Source organism: Lissotriton vulgaris, chromosome 1_1 (genome assembly GCF_964263255.1).
Source record: "Lissotriton vulgaris chromosome 1_1, aLisVul1.2, whole genome shotgun sequence".
NCBI classification, from domain to species: domain Eukaryota; kingdom Metazoa; phylum Chordata; class Amphibia; order Caudata; family Salamandridae; genus Lissotriton; species Lissotriton vulgaris.
In genome coordinates this window covers 1,080,364,815-1,080,391,910 of record NC_141685.1, presented here as the reverse complement: position 1 = coordinate 1,080,391,910, position 27,096 = coordinate 1,080,364,815, and the positions used below count along the sequence as shown (strand labels likewise).

The window sequence follows — 27,096 nt, the reverse complement described above, 5'->3', positions numbered from 1 at the left end:
GTCCTGGCTGATGTTAAGAAACCCTTTTGCATCCATAGGATGTCAGTCTTGTATCACCCCAAATGAATACTTTGAATTCTTATATTCTTATAAGCTCTGGTAAAGTCTATAAGCTCTGCAATCTGAGCAGATCTCACATTTGGCAAGTAACCACTTTCTACAGTCTGATATTGGGCACATACAATGTAAACAGCGACCAGTGCACCATCAACGTTTCTGAGAGAAGATCCGTGAACAAAATATGTTAACTTGCAGTCAAAAACAGGCCCCTCAGTTAAGTCACACAGGGTTTTATTACATGGGCACTGACAAGGACATGGCATTCACCCTCAAGAGGCGAGGTTCATGTATTTTCTGATATTATCTTGTAAAGGACTTGCTATTTCGGCATTGCCCAGGACCCTCTGTCTGCACTACCCAGCCATGCCTAGAAATGTACATACTTGGGAGACAGTTACCCGGCAAATCTGCTATTCCAAGGCTGATCCCTTCCTCCGCCTCGGGTGGTGTTCTGGCTAGCTTCTTCTGAGGATTGACCTACACTTTCACTGATTTTATCGATGATATGAACCCCTCATCGTTGGATCCAGTGAGCTACGACGTGGACAGTATCTGTGAAAGTTACTTATTTAAATCAGACGACATGGCAGGTTCATTTTCATTGCTTGGATGATTTATGCTCTTCCATAGTGGTGCGAGCACTGAGTTTACTTCTTCACGAAGTATATTTAAAAAAACACTTTCTGGAGTACAAAATATTAAATGCAGTACAAATTAGCTTACAGATTATATATATATATCCCTATCTCGCGGATTACATTGGGAATTTAGGCTAAGCAAAAAGGAAAGTTTATCAATGATGGGTCCCAGAAAAATAGAGACTTGATTCGAAATACAGTGAGGAACCTTTTGACTAGAAATGCCGACTGTGTCTTTGGCATGCCAGACGGAGGTAAAGGAGGGCATTAAAAAAGTTTTTTAAGCTGAGCTAATGTGTCTGAGATGAGTAGTATGCTTACCAATAATGACACAATTTACAATTGGTCATTTTTATCAAAAGTGATTAAGGTAGCCACTCTGTCCCAAGAAGTGTGGACAAGAAGGTACGACTTATCATATGATATAGAGCTGCCCAGTGCTGTAGGGGTTTTGGATTGTGGTGGTTGACTATCTTAATAGTGTTTGTGGAGGTGGGATGGAGCCGCAGCGAAATGGTGTTCCCTGAAAGTATGGGGTGAAACCGATCTAGCCAGTATGGACTTCCTCTGGTTTATGTTGGGACGATTGGTGGCCAAACGCAACATTGACAGGCTTTGGGGGGCTGTTGCAGCACCCAAATTAAGTGAGTGGAAGAAGGATATGGACTGGTGTATGCAAGCTGAGAAGGCAGTCTATGAATGTAGGGGTTATCCGAACAAATGGACCAAGATATGGGGGAAATAGAATGCCTATCTCGGGAACCTGTGTACCCCTGTTCTAAGTGCCCCTCCCCAAACCCTTGACTATTTATTCTCTGCATGTTCTACAATTTCAGTGACATTTTTCTTGTAATGCAAAACAATTTTTAGAGAATGTTACCAATTCGGCCAACTTCTTATTCTGTCATCCTGTGCAGATAGTAATCAACTGACTCCTAACATTCTATAGCAATCCCTGCATGAAAGCAGCACCTACAGCTTCCAGAGCCATCTCTGTACAATGTGCTATACTCCAGAATCTCTCAAACACATTTTTAAGTATTTCTAAGTAATCTGGTGCTTCACCTTTATTTTGCTTACAATTCAAGATCCTAGTCTGGTAGGATTTTCACTAGGCACACATCATCAATTGCGTTCAACAAATCATCCTTTACTGCACTCAACTCTACTTCATTACAAGGGGAAGCCATGACTACTACACCACCAATCTTTCCCTTGCTTTGCTTGTTACCTCCAATTGTAACTGATTTCCATCTGACCAGTTGGGTCTGTATACTTTAGTCACACTCTGTAGCTCCTCTGAGAACTGACTAGAGCTTTTCTGGCTATCTTAAAATTGTTTCTTTTGCCCATTAAATCAGAGGGTGTCCAAGGAACGTGGACCAAAATTCTATCCGAACGTGGACCAAAATTCTATCCCAGGCCGCTAAATAGTCTCTTAAGGGAAGGTGGGAGGGTCTTCATAATCAGTGTCACTTGAATGAAGAGAAGAGAAATGCCTCCTAGACAATTGTTCTGCAGTGTCTCAAACTTTAAATGGTAGTAGTAGAGGTTCAGTCTCATGGCCCAGGACAGGCCATACCCTGGTCCTGGACCAATCCAATCCTCAATAGTGGAATCAGTCTCTTGTCTTATTACTCCTATCCTTCTACGTCTACTGCATACTTTTATTTCAGTCGATTGCAGCGTTTGCCTCCACATTACCTCCTTGTGCTTCTGTCGCCATTGACCCTGCAGGCACTGATCTTTTTCTGGGTGTGTGTATATGTTATATATACGACCAAGGCAACGGATATACAATGGGCCAGGTTAATGTGGAATGTTCAAAGGATAAAAGTATGCGCTATGAAGGAAGAATGTAAATAATTAAATTAACTTTTTGTAAGATATTTTATGGGATGTATAATATGACTTATAAATATATACAAAAAAATGTGGTTAGTACAAAAGAAGAACAGTAAATGAAATGAAGTTTTTAATGACACTAGCACATATGAGCACTTTACTATTTAATTGCAGTGACAAATGGAGTGAGAGATATATACGAGAAAACATAATTAATGTAACAGGCTAAAGGACTATTGTATTTTACAGAAATTTACAGAAAGAGTTTGAAAAGGTGCATGATTTGTAAACTTGTAATAATTATCAAGTTGCAAGCGTATTTTACTTATATTAGGCACGTGTAACCAAAAGCTTTTTGACCGGTGTTACAAATGTATTTAACTGTGATTGTAGTATTTCATCCATGTCTACTGCAAAAAGCAATCACGTGTTTCACAATTTTGAAAGCACTGTCACTTTAAATAGCCTTCATGATCAAACAAAATTGTCGAGTGAACAAGCGGCGTTCGCGCTGCGAAACGCGTCTCTGACATATGGCTAAAATAAAGAGATAAGCACTGAGAAAATACCGGGTCCGTGTCCTGTTTGGTTCCTGCGCGTGATTCAAGACGGGGGTATTAATTCAGGATTTGTAATATATATATGTATATAATCACTAACACTGCCACAGACGTCACTTTGAAGGAACCTGCACGATTAATATTGGGATACAGTAGACAGGAGGAACGGATTAGGGCCATAATAAGACGCAATTGGCCCATACTCCTGAGAGATCCTGTCATTGGGAGAGCATTGCTAAGAAAACCATCTATAACTTTTAGTAAAAGTACATCGATTGGCAATGCACTCATGAAAAACAACCCAGAAGATGTAGAATCCAACGCATGGTTGACCCCCAGAACAGGCTTCTACAAGTGTCCAAATTGCAAGGCTTGCCAATATGGTGTGAATACTAAAAATTATCAAACTGCCTTTAGCTTAAAGCAGCACACCATATCTAAATATTTGTCTTGCAAAACAGAATATGCAGTCTATGCACTGGTATGTAGCTGCAACCTCACATACATAGGCAGCTCTAAACTGCCAGTGGATAAGAGAATCTTGCAGCACACTAGGGCCATCTTGAACAAATACCCAAGCTATCCTGTGGCGAGGCATTTTAATGAACAACACCAGAGTAGCCTCAAACATTTTAAATACTATGTGTTAGACACAGTACCTTTTAACAAAAGGGGTGGCAATAGAGAGGACAGGTTGCAGCGTTTGGAGACCAGGTAGAGCTAGATACCAAACAACCCAATGGTCTCAACACCTGTGAAGATTTACATACATATCTATAAATAATCAGGGCATCAATTGTTTACAATCTTATTTATGCTATCTATTTTACATATTGTACCTAGTGAATTTTATCCGGTATTTATGCACGTATTTATTTATTTATCTATGTATGTATCTATAGGGTATTTATTGGCTGGGTATCTATGTTAACATATTGGATTGTTGAGTTGTTGGTTCGTGGACTGCTTAATTGTCTAATCATGTCGGGGGATCACTGCAATATGAGCTTAAGTCCGTTATCTTAGATTCCAGATTAGAGGAATCTAATAACTTATATATATTCCACTTTAGACAATTATATTTTTTACATACATTTTTTATAATATCTTTTACAAATATTTACATCTGTTTTTAATAATTTAGCTATATTACATAATAGGAGGATTTTAGGTAATTTATTGGGATTTTTTGGTCAGAATGATTTTATATCAATTTTAATATTGTGTACATCATTTTGTGGGAACCAACTTATAGATCTTTCCTTTAGACAATTACTTAGTTGTTTTCCTCTTATCTCCTTCAGACCGAGTTGTAATAAGCACACTGACACTTTAGGGTATTAGGTATTGTCCATACCGAAAATTAGATCATATACTTGCTAAAGCTGCGTGCACATAAGATTCATCTTTGCACTTTTTTTTACACTTTTGCACATAACATTTACACATAGGGGTCTCGCTTGTTTATGAGATTGGGGGCATTCTTTTCTAGCACGTAGTCACTTTATTATTGCAACAGCAGGAAATTTTTGCCATAGCTGGTGTAAGGTATTTTGTCATATGTATGTAGGAATATGGCACCCAGATATATGCATATCCCAGCATAGAGGCATTTGGAACTATACAATTATGCTGGATTTTATCCATATATAGTATATGGGTAGTATTCATGTATACTGTCTGTATTGTACAGAGATCTTTTTTTAGGAAGTCACTTGCTTTCTTATATGCTTCAAGTTTGAAAAATGAATTTAAAAGCATTTAAGCTGTAACCTGTATGATTGTTACCAAATAAGCAGTGCGTCTTCCGTTTCTATGCACTTTGCACTTTAAAAGAAAGCACTGCTGCCCATGCGCTATCATGTGAACAAGTCAGTGAAAAAGAACAGGAGTGGGACCCATAGACCAAACTGGGACTGGGTATAAGGTATATATAGAACACAATGTCCCAATAGGTACCAGTAGAAAAGGCAATTTAGATTGTGCATGCAGAAAGCATTACAAACGAAGGAAAACCAGGAGGCTCAATTCATTAGTGTGTGGCTTGTTATTCACCAATTTTTGGGATAAATGCACATGAAAATACAGTTATAAAGCAGCACTGTACATGAAAGCATTCATGTGACAACCCAAATGACACTTGGTGACAAGGTGATAAATACAAGTGAAAGTGACGACGCAAGTGAACAGGGTGAACAGCGTAGACGGCGCAAAGTAACAAAAATATATACAGTGTTGGCTCAAGAATAAATTCAAATCGTTTTCAAATTGCATTAGGACACAGTTATGAGCCAAAAGTTGTAGTGCGCCAAAGAATTGCGCTGCAGTGTCGACGGCGTTTCGATCCACAGTTATTAGGGATCCTCTTCAGGACAGGGTTGACAGATTGTTGTAGTGCTGCAAGGGGACAAAATTTCAATTTGAGGAATCGGGCGACGGGACTGGAAGGACTTACTACGGGGAAGTGAGCCGAGTGAGAGAACTATCAAGCACAGTTGTTTAAACCAATTTAGTAAGGAACAAAACCTATGTAGTAATCGTGGTGGTAGTGATTGGAGTCATGCATTGCATAGCGCGTGAGCTAAGGTAAGGGGGGCCAAGCTAGATGGGGAAGGTTAGCACAGGGTTAAGCAGACAATTCGAGGGGTATACCTGAGTTTAAAGTAAGCGCTGGTTCTAAGTGGTTGCCTGTCGTCAAGGGTCAATGAATTCAGGTGAACCTAAGGAGTGAAGGACAAGGATCAGGATATGGCGTTGGTGAAGGCGGGTGAAACGCTACAGCATGGGGATGAAAGACTTACGGAAGGATCATCATAAGTATGAGACGGGGACCGTCTTGGTTGGCGAATATATCTGTAAGGTTTCTCTAGTTGATGCCGGGGCAGCGTCTGTAAGAGGAAACCATGTGTCAAAGACACAGAAAATCCGCGCCTAATTGGAGCATCGGAACATATACTTACGGGCTGCCCGGGGTATCAGAAAACAAATTACCTGGATTAATCTGGCGCTGTCACTGAATGAATCAGGAATACGGGTTCTGACCTGCGAGGAGGTTGACGTAAACCCGGAACTGCTGGAGCTAGCCTGGAAGTAACTAGTCAGGGAGGCAGTGGGCGGATGACGTGTGAGAGGGGGCGTGAGAATGTCGAGGGGGCATGGGAAGCGGGAAGGTGACTGCGCATCGCTGAACGTGACTAGGTTCAATGAATAAATAATGTACTGCATATCGATCACAACATTATTAGGTTTAGGCAACATAGACGTTGGTACATGAGCTGTGATTAAGGATCCATTAAAACATTTGGTTAATTCAACATGATGTATTAATATATACAAAAATTAGGCTCAATGTGGTCAGAGAAGGGTGAATGTGCAGAGACGGACATTCACGAGGTAACAGTACTGTTCCACTCATCCAGAGTGTTCAGACCCCGGTTTACAGAGTCTGCCAGTGAAATCGATTTACATTCAGCTCGGTTTAATAGCATTGTTATACTGCCACCTCTGATAGGGAGTTTGAGATGTTCAATCACCTGCCACCGCAGGTCAATGTCTCGATGTCTGTGTTCAATGAAATGTGGTACAAGGGGTGCTGTAAGGACCTGGCAATTTATCCTACTTTTATGTTGGATAATGCACTGTTTCACCATTTGGGTGGTTTGTCCGATGTATAGAAGATTGCAGGGGCAGCGAATGGCATAGATCACATTGTATGATTTACAATTGGTGTGACAGTTTAGTTTGTGACTTTTTCCATTGTACAGAAATTCTTTGGTGTTAGAAGTAAGTTTGCATACACTACAGCTCTGGCATTTGTAATGTCCTAGAATAGGTGCAAGGCCCCAAGCTGATGTAATGGTAAGTTTATCTTTGGGGGTATCCGGCCATGTAATGGCATGTACCAGGTGATTGGCGATGTTGTTTCCACGCTGGTACGAGAACAGTGGAGGATCCTGGAATTGCTTTTCAGAGCGTAGCACCCCCCAGTTCTTTTTGATGATTGAACTTATTTTGTTACTATCTGGACCAAAGGTAGAGACGAACGGGATCCTAGTCGTCGTCGTCTTGATGTTAGGGATCAGTAGATTTTCTCGGTGATTGTACCAGGCGCGCTTCTTAGCTCTGGTGACCAATCGTCGGGGGTAGCCTCTGTGTATTAATTTGTTCACAAGAATGTCGGCTTTGCGGAAATAATCCTTCCTCCACTTACAATTACATCGGATACGTAAAAATTGTCCATATGGCAATCTATCTCTTAAGCCCCTTGGATGGTGACTCGAGTATTGCAGAAGGGTGTTACGTTCTGTCGGCTTCCGATAAAGTATTGTGCCGAAGGCACCGTCTTCAGCATGAATGGTCACGTCAAGGAAAGGTAAGTCATTCGTTTTGCACTCACTAGTGAATCTAAGATGTTCTTGGATGTTGTTGAGCCATTCAATAAATGAGGTCAGGTTAAAAGTGGTGCCATGCCAAAGGAGGAGTATATCGTCAATATAACGTCGCCAAAGGTCAACATGATGTAGATAGGGATTGACTGGGTTAAGGATGAGTGATTTCCCGATTGGTCATGAACAAAGAGGATCGCAAAGTTAGGAGCAAAGCAAGCTCCCATGGAGACACCTTTGACCTGTAGATAGAATGTCTCCCGATACAGGAAGTAATTATTCTGTAATGCAATGCGGAGTAGGTCCATGATAAACTCCGTGGGGATTCTTGTTGGTTGAGGTCTAGATAGTAATAAGTCATTAATCACTTGTAGACCCTCCTTGTGGGGTATATTGGTATATAGGGATTCTATATCCAAACTGACCATGAGTTGTGAAGTGGTATCGAAGGCCTTATCCTCAATGGTGGCGATGAGGTCCATGGTGTCCCGTATGTAGGTAATAGTGAGAGGGATAAATTATTTGATAATTGCGTCAATAAATTTACCCAGTGGTTCAAGGATCGAACCGCAACCAGAAACAATTGGTCGGCCCGGGGGGTTGGTGGCATCCTTGTGGATTTTCGGTAAGACATATAGGACAGGTGTCCTAGGATGGGGATTGTTCAGGTAAGCATGTTCTTTTTTCGTTATGATTCCAAGGTCTTTGGCAGAGTTAGTGACTAGTAGTATTTTGGATTTGATGTCCAGTAGCGGATCTTTGCTGAGTGGACGATAGTGTTCCGTATTAGAGAGTTGACGTTTGATTTCCAAATCATATTGGGTTGTGTCCATGACGACAATACCTCCGCCTTTGTTGGCAGGCTTGATGACAATTTCACTGTTGTTCTTTAGTGAATGAAGGGCATTTTTTTCAGTCATGGGTAGATTATAAGGTGTGAATCGTGTGGTAGCCTTAAGATCCAAAACATCTTTCATCACTAATTTTTCAAAGGTCAAAATCTCTGGTGACATTTGGTTAGAGGGTGGGTTGAAAGTGGATGGCGGACGGAATATGGAGTTATTTTGGTAGTTTGATTCCGTTTTATCTGCAAAGAAATGTTTAAGTCGTATCCGCCTGAAGAATTTTAGAAGATTGGATTGTGGATCCAGGAAGTTGGTACGTTCCGTGGGTACAAAGGAGAGCCCTCTGGAGAGTAGGGTGGTTTTATCAGTGGTCAAGTGTGACGGGGAGGAATCGGGTCCGCCAGGCTTACCTGTCTCACCTCTCTTTGACCAGCATACAGGCGCCTGGAGAAACACGGAAGAACCGGACGACACGGACCCCGAGGATGCTGGAGAGTCCTGCTACTTTAATTGGGCGGAGTTGGACAGAGACAACGTCACAGGACACGCCCCCTACGCGCAGGTAAAGGCCGCCCAGGAACCCTCACAGGTGTGTTATACACTCGGAGGTGAAGAAGGAGAGACGGACGGTTGGCGAGGAGAGGACGAGGTCGAGTGGAGTTCGAGAGCGGAGGAGGAGAGCCGGGAGCTGAGGAGAGAAGGAGAAAGAGGAGCGGAGCAGAGTCGGGAAACGGAGGAACATCGGAGGCAAGAGGCAGAGACGAGACCGGGAGGACGGCGAGGAATCGAAGGGACGGTCAAAGACGAGGAGAGAGAAAGGAGCACGGAGAGAGGAAAGCGGAAGGGAGAAACCGACAAGCCGGGAGGCCAACAGGAAGGCGCTTCGCCCAGCCACACTTCATCGAGGGAAGTGTGGCTACCAGAGGTACGATCACGGCTTTCAGGCTGGGCAGGCTTTAAGTGGGTTAAACCACGAAAGTAATTCGGCACTCACACCCTATGCACTACCCCTCCCTCACTACCCATCACCACAGTCCCTAGACGGAGTTGTGCACGTGTGTTCCCTCACTCCCTTCCCCGTGTTGTGGTCCAAGCCAGGAAGCTAAAACGCTGTTCTCTTTCTTCCCTGCACGGCGGACGGCACGACATCGTGGAGGAGAACGCCAGAACCACCAGTCCCAGAACCCACCGGGACTTGCGAAGAACAGCGGCGGAGAAACGCCTTCAAAGACTCTCAGATGAGGCTGAGACAGCACTGCCTTACTATAGGAAGACCGTACACCGCAAACAAACCTTCAAATCAATAAAACCAGCGTTACCCAGATTACCGGTGTCTGTCAGTCTGTTTGAAGGGACCGTAGCCCCACCTACTCCCCCGCTCAACGTGCATAGCAACCCCGAGGCGCCACATCAAGATATGCCTTGATAGATTGAATATCGGGATGGTGAGGTCAGTGTCCTGAGTTTCGGTGAAGTTAGTTATTGCTGTTGGCCCCATTGGTAATACCGATTCCGCGTCTGCCGCTCGCCTGGGAGTTGTGGTTGGTATTGGCGGTTCCTGGTTTGGCGGTTCGACGGCGGTGGTTGACCGCGTCCGCGGCCCCGGGCTAAAAAACCGGGTGGTAGAAGAGGTTGGGGTCTGTTGCTAGAGGAAGAAGCACCAGAGTCAGATTCTTCCGCAGAAGTGTTGGAGGAATCCGAAAAGGTGATTCTTTGATTGTTCCGGAATCGGCCCCAGTTACGTGTCCTGGGGGATTATATGGAGTATTGTAAAACTCTTCGTTTAGGTAGGGATAAGTGTTGTCAACCTTATAAAATTTAATGTCTTTTTGTATTTTGTTGACTTTCTTGTTTACTTCAAAGGTATTGAAGGTCTCGATAGTGTTGTTGATTTTCTCAAGAAGATTCTTGGCATCTGTGAATGAAGCGTCGGCTAAGATGAGTTTTTCCAATTCGTCAATTTCTTGTAGTTCTAGGCGGCTATGTTCGATGGCAGTATCTATTCCAAGAACCATCCAATGACGTGAGCATGTGGTGGCAAGGTGGCTAAAGCTGGTTCTGAATTTCGGATCTTGAGTGAAAATGGCAGGAGTGTTCCTTATTTGTAAGCCCACCGGAATTACACCTGTTCTCAAATAGTCAGTAAGCATGCGTGCATGGAGATCTGTACGTATTTGTTTCTTTTTTAATTTTTCTAGCTTGTCGAGTAAGGTTTTTGAGGAGTTGGGGGTCGGTGTGGTCGCGGTAGAGGTGGATGGTCCTGAGAGAAGTGAAGGGCCAGCCAGCCGCAATTGAATGTATTCTTCTGAGTATGTCAGAGACTCCTTGGACATCGTGTGTATGTAAGAGAATAATACACAGCTGAAGTGCCCAATGAATGAGGCACCACTGAGACGTACCGTGTGGTACACACTCTCGCAGCTCAGCAGCTGCTCACTAGTCAGTGAAAAAGAACAGGAGTGGGACCCATAGACCAAACTGGGACTGGGTATAAGGTATATATAGAACACAATGTCCCAATAGGTACCAGTAGAAAAGGCAATTTAGATTGTGCATGCAGAAAGCATTACAAACGAAGGAAAACAAGGCCGTTTGTTTCCGGCCGAAACGCGTCATGGTGAGAAGGTGGTACCACAATAAAACCACTTGAACAAAATTGGGTCTGCACGTGCCTTCTTCGAGAAGGAAGGGGATTAAGCGGGAAGCGTGTAGAGGTATATATATTGAGAATTGATAGAGCAATATGTGCAAAAATAAAGCTTGGATGATGTCATCAATGATGCGGTCAGGGAAACCTGCGTTTGCTCTCGCTTGATGGGAGCAATTTCAAAACTCCCACCAAGCGGAGCAAACACGGAGTCTGCTCCCAGTGGGTGGGAGGATGAATAATGCACTTGCCTGCTGGTAGCAGCATAAGTAGCTGCTTCCTGCAGTTGGGAGCAATGCCAGCTCCCCCACATTCTCAATTATAGTGTGGTTGGTGCCCTGGGTGGGTAGCAGGGCACCCACCCTTTGTTGGGTGGGCCACGGGTGATGAGGAAGACTGTGTGGTGATGGGGTCTCCAGGGCTAAAGTCAGCCCGGGGAGGAGGACCACTCGGCCCTCCTCCCCCATTAGGCATTTACCAGGCCCTGGGCAATGGGGGTCCCTGTGTGGATATTGGCCCAGGGAGGGGGGGTGCATGCCCCCATTGCAATACGGCCGGACCGGGGGATGGGTTCCCCAGGACCGAAATCGGCCTGTCGACGGCAGCTGAGTGACCCCCCTCCACCTTTTTGCAGTATGGCCGGGCTCCGGTGATGGGTTCCCCGGGGCCGAAATCAGCCTTGGGAGGGGTCCTCGTGCTACCTTCCCCATAAATATAGTGGTAAGTCCTGGGGGATGGGGTCCGTGGGGCCAAAATCAGCCTAGGGAGGGGGGCACGTGCCTCCCTCCCTTACAAAATGTGCAGGGAATGGGGTCCCCTAGTCTGAAATCGGCCTGGGGAAGGATGCAGTCTACTCCAGCATCAATAATGTCTCCTTCAGCCACACCTCCGAGTTGCACCGCTGTGTCCACTCCTCCTTCACCAAACCCACTGTACACCACCACGCCCAACGCTACCCATGCAGAACCTGGAACAAGGTCACTGAAAAAACAGCTCACCACCTCCCTCGGCAACACCCCACCTCCGACTTCTGTGGACACTAATACCTTAGATCACAACCTCCACCAATGGATCTTTAACTGCGCTGATGCACTGGCTTCAATAAAGAAAGTGCAATGCAAACCACACTCCAAAAAAGCCAGTTGGTTCTCCCCTGCCCTGCATGAGTCCAGACGCTCCTGTAGACGGCTCAAGAAAAAAAATAGAGGAGAAGCAAGACCTTGGAAGGCCATTCAGCCTTCAAAACCGCTGTCACCTCACACCATCTCATCAGAACAACAAAGAAAGAGGCTCTAAAAGAAAGGATCAATTCGCACAACATCAAGGAACTTTTAACCGTTGTCAGAGATTTTGCCAAACTCAGCACAGGGACAGCAGACATCCCACCCTCCCAAGACCTCTGCAACAATCGCAGTGCCTTGTTCCACTGCAAGATTAAGGAGATCTATGACAGCCTCAACAACCTCGAAACCCAAGACCCTCTCACCCCACTCGCAATCATCGCTCCCAACGATACCAGACCCTGATCAGTTGTACTCCCTGACCACAGACGACACTCTAAAGATCATGAAGAGCATCTACTCAGGCCCACCCTCAGACCCGTGCCCGCACCACGTCTTCAACACAGCCGGCAACTCCATCGCCCCAAACTCTGCCGCACCATCAACTGCTCCATCAACTCCGCAACATTCCCGGAAGACTGGAAACACGCAGTGATCAACCCCTTGCTGAAGTAACTCTGGACTGCAAGAACTTCAGATCCATCTCTCTGCTCCCCTTTCCAGCCATGGTCATCGAGAAGGCTATCCATGCTCAACTTTCCGAGTTCGACTGGAACCACATCCTGGACCACTTGCAATCCAGCTTCTGAAGCAATCCCAGTACGGAGACCGACATAATCGCCGCCACAGATGACATCCACACCCTCGTCGATCGAGGCGAAACTGCAGCCCTATCCTCCTGGACCTCTCGGCCGCCTTCAACACTTGTCTCCCACTGCACCCTATGCACAAGCCCCCACGCTGCCAGTATCCGGGAAAATGCCCTGGAAGGAATCCGTTCCTTCCTCACCGGCCGCACACAGAGAGTCAGGCTACCACCGTTCCTCTCGGAACCCACATAAATCAGCTGCGAAGTGCCTCAGGGCTCCTCCCTGAACCCCACTCTCTACAACATCTACATGGCCCCGCTCGCAGTTATCATCAGGAAGCACAGACTCAACATAGTCTCCTACGCTGATGACACCCAGCTGATCCTCTCCCTCACCAGTGAACCCATAGTCGCCAAGAGAAACTTCCAGGATGGGATGAAGGTTGTTGCCACCTGGATGAAGGACAGCTGCCTCAAGCTAAACTCAGAGAAGACCGAAGTCCTCATCTTGGGCTCCACCCTCTCTGCTTGCGATGACTCCTGGTGTTTTGCACTTCTTGGCCCTTCTCACACAGACCACGCAAGAAATCTCAACATCATCTTGGACTCCTCGCACCGCATGAACCGCCAGATTAACGCCGTCTTATCATCTTTTTTCCACATGCTACGCCTGCTCCGAAAGATCTTCAAGTGGATCACCTCTGAGTCCAGAAAGACGGTCACCCACGCACTCGTCAGCAGCAGACTCGACTACGGCAACGTACTGTACGCCAGCATCACCCAGAAACTCCTCAAGAAACTGCAAAGTATCCACAACGCCTCTGCGAGATTGATCCTCAACACCCCCTGCAGCCACATCACCAACCACCTGAGAGACCTCCACTGGCTCCCAGTCAACAAAAGGATCACCTTCAAGCTCCTCACACTCCTACAAAGCCCTACATGACACAGGACCTGCATACCTCAACCACCGCCTCTCATTCTACGCACCCACCAGAGACCTCCACTCAACTGACCGTAGCCGCCTTCACACATATGCGCAAGACCACGGCCGGGGGAAGATCCTTCTCCTACCTCGTAGCAAAGACCTGGAACACCCTGCCTCTCTCCCTAAGACAATCAGTCACTGCCCCAATTCAGGAAGGACCTCAAGACCTTGCTCTTCGACTGAACCACAGTGCTTTGCGACAGATCTGCAGTCATACCTGTTCCCCACACCCCCCCAAGTTCCTTGAGACTCTCATTGGTGAGTAGTCACACTTTGCAAGCCACTTGGTTGATTGATGATGGTGGCAAAGCTCCAGTTACACAGGGATCGTGGGGGTATCTGTAGTTTGCCAGGTATATGGTGTGAAGTCTGTACTGTACCAAGGTTATTGTACAAGCTCAGTTCTGTGCCAGGGATAGTGTATACTGTACTGTAGAAGTTACAGTGGGTGGCCTCTGTACACTACCAGGGATAGTGTGTGCGCTCTGTTCTTACCCAAGACCAACTGGTGAGGTGTCTTAAACTGGGAGAGTGGACGAGCTTTTAATTTCTCCAGGTAAGGTCTTTATTCTTAGTATGATATTGTGTCAGTTATGTCTATGCCAGGTTATCGAGTGAGCTCTCCTCTGCACTACAGTTGGCAGGTGAGTGCTGTGCACTGTAGTGGATCCTTTGTGCAGTCTGGAGAGGAAGCAGCTTGGTTTGGGCAGGAAACTTTGCTTACTTCCTGCATCTCTATGTTTCTGAGATAAGCGGAAATTGAGCAGGAGGCTCTGGCAGCCTCCTTTTACCACCATCTGTAAAATACATCATCATGCACCTGTCTACGCATCAATCCCACTCTCGAAAAAGTGAACTTCATTCTGTGTTAGTGCACCTTCTCATTATCCTGTTGTGGGCACAGTCTTACCCAACGCTGTTTTTGTCATCACGTGGTGAGGTTGAATTTGTGCCATTGATCATTTGTGGTAGCATATAATTGTGTTTATTAGTGATCTTGCGTGCGCGTAATTTCAGCCAGTGTTGGGGGTATGTGATATGTTCTAGTGTTTTTTATTCATTGGCCCATATTCTTCTGCGCCACTAGGTATGTGTCCGCTGGTAAGGTACATCAGCTTTTCTGTGAGGGAGAATGGATGCCTGTGTGCTTTGGATTAATGGTGTGTTACAGGAGTCAACTGATCTGTGGATTGGGCATAGTTTGAGGCACCCCTCTTGCAAGCTCATTGTAACTATATCCACGTGCTTTCAGGTTATATTCTAGTCCAACCATGTTGCTGTAAATGGCCACCAGGAACAGTCTCTTTTTTTGGTAATTGAGTACTTTTCTGCTTTTCATTGTTGAATTCTTGGAAAGATCATCTTTATCTGTCCAGATGTGGTTGGAGTTTGGCTGCTGCGGACATCAAATATGTGTTGGGCTCTGTCTGGGTTTCTCCAGAACTGTGTAATCTTTTTCCAACTAAGTGCAGCTGCATCAAGAGAGTCTTTGTCTATGAGATTCCACCAGCAAATCATGCTCTTCTTTATACTTGCTCAACGGGAAATTCAGGTCATAGCAGCCAAATGGGAAAAACCGGCTTGTCACTTGATGACAGGGAAGTTCTCCTAGGCCATCACTAGGAATTAGCATGGCTTTGTCATGGCAATGATAAATGAGTGACTGTGCTATTATGCATTCCCTTTTCATCTCCATACTTAGCGTGGATCTTCATGGCATTGGCACTCCAAGGGAGCTGGAGTTGTGGTACAGTCTGGATGTGTGGCCCCATGCTGTAAAACCCATTTGAACTAGTGTTTTAACAGAAAAGGAGATTTCTTCCAAAACACGAGTGAACCGTATTTAAACATAGAGAAAGCCAAAGACCGTTTTCATTTACTCATCGGGAGAAGTCCTCAGGGTACAATTGGGCGGTAAGAAGCACTTGCCAAGAGGCTTTTTGGGTCCCTCCAACTAGACAGTGTGCCCCCTACCACTCTAGCGCAAAGGTAATTAAGTGCAATGCTTCAACCATGTTGGCAGATTAAAGCACTAGTTGCACCACATTTGAAAATACTGGTTCATAATCTTTGTTTGTGCAAGCTTTCCATTGTAGATCATTTGGTGGCTCTTAATCGGCTGAGTTGTTTTTGCTAAACCCTTGTGGTTGGACTTTGTAATATTTTTCTGGCGGTTTGTGTTCTGTCACTCAGCCAGAGATGCACACTAAGCTGATACATCACTCCCCTCCCTCCCCCTCTTTGCGCTCAGTTGAAAAACTATCTTCCTTTCCACAGAAACCTCAAATGTTTGCTACTTCCTGTAGATCTGAATTAGACTTTTTTCTAGTTACTACCTCAGTTAGACCTTTTCTTTTCACCTTGCTCTGGTTTCCTTCCTCTTTTTTAGGTCGAGCAGACCTTACTCTCAATGCGTGAGCAGTGAGAGTGTCTGCTTCAGACCTTTTGTGGCCCGTCGGCCCGTGTTATTGGGAAAGAGGACACCAATCTGTCACGAGCGTTTTTCCTCGCAGTTTTCACCGCGGGAGCGCGCGTCTGACCTGCGCATGCGCAGAGTACCCGCGCATGCGCAGAGTAACTCACAGCCCTTGCTCACACAGACGCAGGCAGGCAGCCCCCACCCCTAGGCATGCACGCACGCACACACAGGCGAGCGCATGCACACGCAGGCACACACATACAGGCACACAGACACTCGCTCACACACACACACACACCCCTCCCCCACAGTCACACACGCACACATACATACAAAGCCCGCCCGCCCCCGCCCGCACTCGCGCGCGCACATGCTTCCCCCCCCCCCCCCCCCCAAACCCACTCACCGGCTTCCTTCGTGCGGCGGCTCTCCTCAGCTGCAGGGCCCGGCAGCAGGACTCTTCTTCCCTCCTTCGGCACCGGGGTGCAGGGTAGGCTCCTGCCTGCTCCGGTGCTCCAAACACGGCTCCGTCCAATCGCGGCTCTTCCGTGGGAGGCGGGGTAGGCTCCCGCCCTCCTACTTCCTGTTTCCTGTTGTCGCGCCGGCCTGCCTGACTTCCTGGTCGCAGGCCGGCAGAGTGACGGCGGTGATTTGCGGTATTTATTTATTTAGTTATTTATGCATTTTTATATAGCGCGGACTTTACCCGAAGGCGGTATTTATTTATTTATTTATTTTGGACGCTGCGTGCTGTCCCGCACCACCTCCTGCTGCATTTCCTGCTAGTCGGCGCCCGTTGCCATTGACAATTCTTTTGCATGTCCTATGTGAAAGCTGTGATGGTTCGTAGTAGTTGTGCATGTCGAGCAGTGCAAGCTGCAGCAGCCTCATGACAGGAGCCAGGGCACTTATTTGTTCGCAAACTAAGCACTGGTTAAAGCCCATAGCACTGTGACGGCACAAAGAGGAAACGTGATTTGCCCAGTATCACATCATTTGTACAAAACATGAAACCGGAATTAGAACTATAGTCTTTTAGAGCCACACGTCAATGTTGTTATAGGCGCCTCTCCTTCAAGCACTAGACCTCCGACAAACACGTCATACCAAGAGAAGCCGGGTTCGTGGGAGGTGAAATGCAGGCCAGAGCCAGCCAGCAGAGGCACTGAGATGAAAAGCAGCGCGTTCACAGCTTCAACAGGTTGGTCCTGCTGTCCAGGACATCCGGTAAGAAGGACTCTGTAACACAGATGGGAGGAGCCACTGGAATTCGGAACCACTCACTGTGTAAAGTTAGTCTGTCACGGCAACCGGAAGTCATGCCAGTCACTCAACGGGAGGCTGAGTCATACTAAGTGCGGATTTATAGCGATTGCGAGAATCTTTTACAACTGAGCAAATAATTGATTAACAGAAGGTTCACACAGCTGGGTGGGGAAGGGAGGTTGGACTGGGGCAGAGCCAGTCACATGTCAGGCTCTTCCCAACTGCCCTTTAAGCGGCGCTGTCGTGGTAGGAGGTTTCCTCAGTCCACACTTTAAAAACACAGCAACTCACTCACATATTAGCAGCAGGAAGTCACTGAAGCAAACCGTGGTACCGTGGGCAACTCTTACGCACCCTCGTGCCCTGGTGCTACTGCACCTGCTTCACAGACTCTGCCTGTGCCCCCGCGTAACTGACAGGCGCGATTAATCGCAGAGAATCTTTGGGTGACTTCAGGGCGCTAAATCAAGTCTGCAAGTGTGACATTGTTCAGTATATCACTGGCCGCGGCAGCTCTCTCGGGGCCCGTGGGCCCATTAGAATGCAGGCGAGTCCCTTCTGATTGCAGCAGCGCTCATCTGGGGGTCAGCGGGTGGGGGCAGAAGATGAACCGTGGGCGTCTGTAGTGGGCAGAAGCCCTGCTCAGGGGCATGACCCTGAGGCCCTAATGGTTTTCAGAAGCAAGGACGAGTCGCTCCTACTAATGGCAGTGACAGACCGGGGAGCAAAGAACTCAGAGCTGCGCAGGGCAATGAGACAGACGGATAGATATCAGTTTTTATCTCATCTAAATATAACAACTATTTGTGATAATTTCCCTAGCTTAATAGAGCCTTCTGAATATGTACCGTTTATAGCAGGTTTAAATAGTGTGCACCTTATTAAGAAAACTATTCCATTAAAGACCAGGGCAAACTTATATAAATCAGTTTTGCCCTTGTCTTCCAATGTCAGTGTCTCCCCAGATTATTAACCAAACCGTACACTGCATAAAGCTCAGAGCTTCAAAGTTTCCAAAGTTTTTGTGAGAGTTGCTTATTCACTTCAAGTTTTTGCTTTACTTTCAGGGACCTCTAGACGGTTAAAATGATTATAAAATTAGGACTACAACTCCCAGAATGCAAAGCAAAAATAAAACTGGACTAGCGGACTTGGGGAACTTGACAGCACGTTCACAAAGCCCATAACCAAAAACCCCTAGCACAGTTTAACATATGTTAACCTGCACAACTGCCCCACTCCAAGCCCAACTCCACGATTTATTCACACTTGTCAATTCCAACAAGCATTGGCATAGCCAATAGGTCTCGTTTTTGTGGAGCGGGGGATTAAGTGAGTTTCCTAGAAACACAGGAAGTTGACCAGGAGCTCAGATGGACCTCCCCCAAGCCACGGAGGCAGAAAGGTAAGCTTTAGTATAGATGTGCTTCTCATGTAAATCACTTTTATGCTTGTTGACCATGTTGACGAAGGAACTCCAGCAACAGTACTGCCTTCTGTACGAAATGCTGGAAAACATGGCATGTTTTGTAATGCTTACTGACAGTGTTGCCGAAGGAAAACCAGAAGTAGTACGTACTGCCTTCTATATGAAACACTGGAAAACGCAGCATGAGTTAAGTAGCTTAGAGCCAGGGTGACCATATATCATTTATTTTACAAGGACAGACCGTTGTAAGTTATTTCTAATAAAACAGCATTTGCTTTGATAGCGTGGTTGTGAGAAAGACAAGACATAGGTGTCACATTTGGGAAAGTTAAAACTATTGGCATTGTAAATGACAAAGCTATTAATTTCGCTATTTTCAAAACCAACACATAAATAAAACATTTGTCATTTACAATACCAATAGCTCAAACTTTCCTAATGCGAGACCTATTGCATTGCAAATGCTTGTTTTTTCTTTGTTCCCTGCTGGAGCATCCACCGGGTGCCTGTCTGCAAGGGCAACACTAGCCCTCTACAAATCTAGCTCCTTTCTATCTTATCGTTCACTGAGATGTTTTGCGTAAGAGACCTAAAATGTTTAACATGCACTCGTTGCAGATTTGTCACACATGTTTGGTTCACAAGCGAATATCCCATGAGTTCCTCCCTTTTTAATTACTTGGTTTTCATATGAATGTTTCGGCATTGATCCTCCATAATTTATGGTAATTTTTATTTGAATTGTACTAGTTTTATGTACAAATGTTTAATTATTTTCGAGTGAACCCTTTCTAAGCAAACTGGAGCAAATCTAAATATTTCATTGAGACGTGGGCTCACGTAGCAAAATAATTCCCTTCTGAGTCTAGTGTCATAGATGGAGACAAAAGCTCCAACATTCATCATCACACTTGCTGTAATGTTTCATTTTTTCACGTGATGGAACATATCCCATCCTCCATTTTGTTGACTTGACTCCCTCTCAAGCAAAATCCGCCCTAGTACTCTTACAACACCAAACCTTCTCTTCCTATTGCAATAACATTTCTGTAAATGTGGGGCCCTTAGTATTTTCTTTGAATGTTTCACAGATGTTTGTGAGCAGGTTCCACATGTAGACATCTGTAACGTAACCAAGAAAAGCATGAAAGTGATCAGTGGGTGGCCACTTAAACATACTGCAATTGGTGGGAATGGCTGTCAGATAATGCATGCATGGTACCGGAGTAAACCAGACAGAAGCGGGCAGATGGAATATCATACAGTAGATACTTTCAGTCATTTTATATACTAGACTCCCTGGTCCAGTAGGGGTAGATGAGCCTTTATGGCAATAATGGTAACTGTGAGCGGCCTCATCTAAAGAGACCCTTTAGGAACATTCCACATAACTCTGTCACCAGGTCTAATTTGTCTTGGGACCGGAGTTGTGCTTTGATGATTGCCCAGTGAGTTAATGCCTATTGTACTGCCATTCCTGACTTTGTGGTGATCTCTGTTATTCACAGATTTCTTATTACCAAAATTTGACTTTATCACTCTTAGGGACCTGCCCTATTCATAGTTGTCCTAGTAGAGTCCAGATCCATTCGAGTGGGTAGATAAAGCGTCAACGGGTGTGGGGAGGTGTTCCGTTTTTATAAGCTGACCATACCCGTTTACCAAGTTACCAAAAACCACTACCATTGTTTGAGCATTTAGTGGCTGAGTTACAACTATCTTGCAAGGATACATTATTGATTGTCTTGGTTTCACACCCAAATGGAAAACTTTGAAGCAGAAGCATTGGAAATCCTAGTGCCCCTTACATGACCTAACACACTAATGTAAGTTCTTGGAGTTCTGAATTTATGGTTTGATAATAGCTAAGACATGGGTGGAATATAGAAAATCTACACTTTTTACAATATATAAGCACCAAAACACATAATCAGGGGCATGTTCTGGATTAGCTGTTGTGCTGTCTGACCAGGATCAGCAAAAAGTATTCTAAAACATTAGACTGGACCAACCATACTTCATAAATCTGCAGGTATGATACCAAGTTGACACCTGCTGCTATTCTACTTAGAAAGATAGAAAATCACAGGAATGTTATGAATTTGACATGGGAAAGCATGGCCTGGTGACTCGCAGGATTAATGCCTAGCTTTTAAGGTACTGGACAACAGATACTCATGCTGCGACCTGGCCTGTGGGGGGCAATGATATTCAGTCCACCGAACAGAATAAACTGACCTTTATCAGACAGTTTTTTTTTAGCATGGAATACCTCTGGAGGACCTCTCTGACTCTAGTAACACCTCTAGTAACTCTCACCTCTGCGCACATGGGTTAGAGCCACAGTGCAGCGTTGCTAGCCTGGCAGAATTTGAGGCTTAGCGGCAGGCATAGCGAGGTAAGACGCAAACCCTATTGTGTGGAGAAGGGCAGAAGAATGCCACAGAGTCTTGGAGGGGGAGGGAAGTAACTGTTAGTGCAACCTTCAGGGAATATCCAGTCACAGGACAAATGGTCCTCCCTGATTCAGCTGGTCAGTTGGCTGGACTAGGGCTGGGGATGGAAGCCAGTGGTCTGAACCTCACCCCCAGCCCCACTGTGTTTTCCTTCTTCCTCTCTGTTCCTCTTTTCCTTTGCCCAAGCAGAGGTGCTATGGTGTAGTGCCTGCATGGATCAGGAGCGGGGGAACAGCAGGGCTCTAAGGTGATAATTTATGGCCGTGCCTACTAATATGTAGTTCACTCCTCTCCTCCTGAGCAGTATCAGCGGCCCACATAAGAAAACTGTAAAAGTGGGAACACTAGCTTTCTACGATTTAGTATGTCGGGTCTGTTGGCTTAGTGGACTGATGCATCCACTGCATTGGCCTGTGTTCGACCTCAAGTTCACAGGTTCAAATCCCGGTGGGTCCACTCAGCCTCTCAGACTTTCTAAAGTCTATAAAATGAGTACCATTGAGTTGGGTAACAATAAACATCTGTTATTCAGCGCCAAGGTACCCCTTTGGGGGTGAACGTGCCCTTTACAAATACGCATGTTATGTACCTTTCATCGCAGTCTTGAAGTTATCACAGCTACACCCTCCTATTTTTACCTCATTTAGTGAGGCCTGGGTTAAGGGAGCCAGACCGCACTGAACTAATAATTTGGATAAATACACCTTCCTCAGATTTGCGATAAGACAGATACTAATAACGCTGGCGGTCTGTACTCTCCCTTAGGGAGGCATGAATGGCCTGTAAAATGAGTCTAACAGAAGATTCTGGTTATCTTCTAGAAAGAGCTGAAGACGCTGAAGTTAGCTCCTGCACAAATGTTAGTTTTGTGAGCATTCCAGAAAAGGCTTTAGAGGTTTCTATGGAACTATTATAGAGGAATGGACCACAAATGTCCTTCAGCACAGAGCCTCTCTGCTTCTGTTGTCAAAAGGGCGCATAAAGCTGTGATTCCACCTCCTCTGCAAGTGGTCTTTTCATGAGCAGTCATAACCATGTTCTTCAATTATTGTAACGCTATCAAAGTGGTGGGGTGATCGGGCAAATATTTCGACCCACAATGAGACAGAATTTAAAAAAAACAAAGTTCTGATACAGCTCATACATATGTAATTTCACTGTAGTCCAGCTCTATCTCTGTATCTCAGTGATGAAATATTAATCTTGAGTCCTTTAATAAATAGAAGCTTATTATCCACATTGGTGGGAAACACCAATCTTCTGTAGTGCACAACACTCCCTCAGTGTACAGGATAGTGGTTCCAATGACATGGCAAAAAGTATAGATGAAAGGGGACATCCCTGAATGGTGCCCCTACTCTTGGCCATGAGTACAGATATTGTGTTAGTGCATACTTTACCAATCCAATTGGTGTACAGGAGCTTAACCAAGTCTATTAAGTAAGATCCAAGGTCCAACCTAAGCCAGACCTCAAACAGAAAAGGCTACTCTAGGGAATGCGAAATCTTCTTGGCACCGAAAAATGTCCACATCGCTGGTCTATTCTGGTGAATCAGTGAAGAAAATAATGCAGATGTTGTGAATGCCTCCTACCAGGGTTACACCTGGCTTTATCAGGGATGATAATTTTTTCCATCATTGTTATCAATCTAGAGGGAATTACATTAGCCTGTATCATATTATATATATTTAACCGTGAAAGTGGATGATAGGATTGACATTGTGTTTCTTACTTGCTGGGCTTCAATAGTCCCAGAGTGATAACCTCTTCAGTAGGAAGTGGGTGTAGTCACGTTTGTAACGCCTCTCGGTACACTTAGAGTCAATGAGGGGCAAGGAGCTTTTTGTACTGTTTATAAAAGTCAGATGTAAGACCATCCGAACCAGGAGTCAAACTGTCTTATTACGCTCTTGATTTCGAAGAACGTGGTGTGTTAACTAATGTACCCCTAGATAACCTGCTCAATCGTGCAAGGGCTATAGCTTCAAGATCGAATACAATTGACAATACATCGGTCTACCCAGTGAGCATATGCAATTTAGTGTAGTGCACAACACATTTTAAAGGATTCCTTCCGTGTTTCTCACTATACTACCACATTTTTATGAATGCCGGTTCCATTTTTGGCCCTTCTGTATGTTTAAGAAGCCATGCTGATGTTCTCCCAAAGCCCTCCTTTCTCACTTTCCCAGCCCCTTCGTGCCAAAACAAATATCAGTGTATTCATCAGTCCAATCCACAACCTCTTTGTATGTCTACAACTGAGACGGGTAATGTCTGAAAGCTTTAGGTTCGCCAGTATGTTTTGAGGCAGTGATGCCACAAATTTAGGCCTTGAAGCGTCCCAAAGCATAATATATGATATTGATCCGGTATTCGATGACAAGTAGTCAGTAAAAGATGTGCAAAATCTGTATTAAACACTGAGTTGCTTGGAACTTCCAATGGGAATCTCAAGAACTGATGTTGTCTAAGAGTAGTGGAAATCTCCATCTTCAGTAATATTGGGGAGTGGTCAGATAAAGTGCTTGGTAAGTATACTATGCTCCTGGTCCATGTGGTAAGCTCTTAGATACTAACCAGTAGTCCACACACAAAAAGGAATTGTGCACCGAATAATAGCAGGAGGACTTTCATTGTGGGAGCCACAGCCTGCCACATCTATAATTTGCAATACAGCTTTCACAAAGGGTGTAGGTGGTATAGGCCCTGGATCTGGCAAGTGAAATCCCTCCTCCCCCCAAGAATATATTAGTAGCTTTATACGCATGCATATTGAGAGCCGATGGTCAAAGTATTCCGAACATTCCGCATTTGGTAGGTATCACTAAAGTGATAGAAGCATCATTTATAGTTCCTTGTAACTGAGTAAACCTGCCATTGACATATCTGTGTGCCCTCATTGATGTGAAATCTTTGAATCATCATATCAGTACAGAGGCATCCCTAGAGTAACTACTCCAGGATGCAAAGTATTAAATTGGCAATAGTGAAAAGTGATGTAGAGCTGTGATCAGGTACGAGGTGGGACTCTTACAGGATGGCCTTATCTGTTTTGTGTTTGTTTAGGTATGGGACCACCAGACAGGCTTTATTTGGGTTGGTCAAACTTTAAGTCAACCCATCTTTTCGACCTTTGGAGGGGAGATTCAATAGTGAGAAGTACCATGCTATAGTCCTAGGCCTGTAAGGAGCCAAAAGTGCTCATAGAGCTAGGAAGGATAGTCCTGTCGTCCACGGTTATGGTCTGCATTACCCTTACTCTACCCAGCCTTTTCCCGCCGACTCGAAACTGAAATCCCCAACGTTAAGCAAACAGTCTTTTAACCATGGAAATAAAAACAATAAGCCATTCCCAGTGGTGTACACCTGAGGTGTAACTTATCACCAACCACCCTGAGCTCACCAAGTACTACTATATTATCTCCCTAATAACCAATACTCCTCTAATAGGATGGAATAGCCATGCAGGTCAAGTATCCCACCAACCCTCACTACCAGTTTTAGCTATTGTGAGTCACCTACTATAATAGGCATAAAATATTACATGATAGAAACCTATCAACAGTATATATTCTATTCCCCCTTGGCAACACATCATAGGTACCAGCCCATTAATTACTCAGTCAATAGTATTTGCTTCGCTGTCAGTGTTTTCTTGTACGGTTGCTTGTGAAACCGTCTAATCCTCTTCCTTTTTCTCAGCTACATGAGTTTTGATATACATGGCAGCCTCTTTGTGATGCACCAAGCAAAGTATTTTAGTTTGTGATGGAATTCTAGTTTGCAGGGTGCATCATGGCAAATTTAATATTGATTGAGCATAGCTCTTTCTTAATCTCCAGAAAGTCTGGCCTCGCAGCTTATACTGCATAAGTATAATTGGGGGGGGGGGATATGATCCCCTGATAATCCATCTGCCCCTTCTCACTTGTAATTTGAAGGACCCTGTCTCTGTAGTTAAAACAATTAGCAATAAGGGGCCTGGGCATTGCACCTGGAAGTAGTCATGGCCTAAGTACAAAATCTATCAATAGCTTTAAGAGTACTTTTCTCTTCCAATAGGATATCTCTTTGCTCTCTGCAGCTTCTTCTCGCATAGAATCAGCCCTCTCTATCAATTTCGAGCTCTTTTTTAGATACAAGTTAAGCTTTCGCTGCTTTTGGTCAACTTATCCATATTCTATGACTGGTTTTAAATTTACTCTTGGCGGAATGTGTAAGCACCATGTACTTTTTTTTTTTGGTGGGAGATGGGAGATTTCCCTAACCTTCCATTTCTGGAGCTGGTGCAACTTGAGAAGGCTCCATCAATCTACACCCACCAGGGTGAACATGCCAGGAGTGGTCAAAAACTGCTCCTAGGGAGGTCAGTTAGCCCTCGGGAAGTCTAAGTTGCAAGGCCCTAGAGAGGCACTCCCTCTCACTCAGTCCTGTGAAACGCTATTTCTGCCAGCCAATCTCTGACACAATCCACGGAGCAGTAATCCAGATATGTGTTAAATTAATTTCTGAGGGCTACAGTGTGCCAGTGTAGGCTGGGGGAGTCTTGGTCCCACATTATGATGTAGTTTACTCTCTTGCAACTCGCCTGCACATACATAGCTGCCCTTGCATAGAGCCTTTGCTCTAACAGATAAGTGCACTGCACACAGCTCTTGTGTAACCGCATCCTCCAGAGCACCTGCCCTGGGTAAGATGCACAGTGGGCAAGATTGCCGCCCTTTATATTCTTCTCCGAGGGCTGGTGTCAGCGCATCAACCACCTCCACTACAGGGCGGCTCCTTCCGCCTGCAATCGTGTTAGCAGTCATTGCTCAACATGGAAAAAAACAGCCCAGCCAACTCAGTGGCACAAGTTTGGCCTCAAGCTCGGCAGCAGACCTGTCATCACGGAACTGAGACATGGTCACCCATTTATTTTCTCAGCCCCCAACGCAATTGGCAACTCTAAACTAAGGGTTGACTGCAGCCATGTCGGACACCTCCTCCTCTAATGTAGGTTGGGCATGGATGTCAGAATTGTAGATGGATGGCAGGGACTCAGGCACCTTAGTTGGCGGTTGGCTGCGCCCAACCACTTTCAGCTATGGGTCTTCTACAGGGTACTACAAAGTTTGGCTTTATTCACTGGTTAATATGACTGAGGTTTGAGTAAGATTCCCCAGAGCAATGTCATAAGTATTGCAGGTGTTGAAGGGGACACAGCAATCCTCCGATTACAAGGTACCAACTTATGTTTAGATGTGGTTTAGTGATGGCAGTGAAGACCGGACATTGCTTTATCTGAATGACTTTATATTGTTTGTCATGAATCTCAGGTCTCCATTTAGGGTTTCGTAGTAATCTGTTGCAGTCCCTTTCACCATAGACCTTCCAGCACATCTCTGTCTTAATGTGAGTCAAGAAGGGTAATAGGAACGTAAATAACAAGGGATAAGGCCTGGTTTCTAAAGCTTAATTAGGCGACAATTATGGTCCAAGACTTCATTGACGCAAGCTACCTCCAGTCTCTTATGAGTAGAGCTGCTCTGATCAAAATATTACTCCCTGTTTCTTGTATATCCCTCAGAATACCCCGTGTTGGCTATATCCAGGTTTTTTCTATAAGGTTATGTTGTGGAATCTTTTGTAGGAGGCACAGGAATAGACTGCTGTTTGACCGCTGACAAATCTGTGTATGAAAC

General features: G+C 45.2%; 1 protein-coding gene across 1 annotated transcript in view; it reads left to right on the top strand.

Moving 5' to 3' along the window:
- Window positions 1-27,096, top strand: part of SUN2 (Sad1 and UNC84 domain containing 2) — a 150,709-nt gene that overhangs the window by 16,343 nt on the left and 107,270 nt on the right. The gene's annotated exons all lie outside the window — the stretch shown is intronic.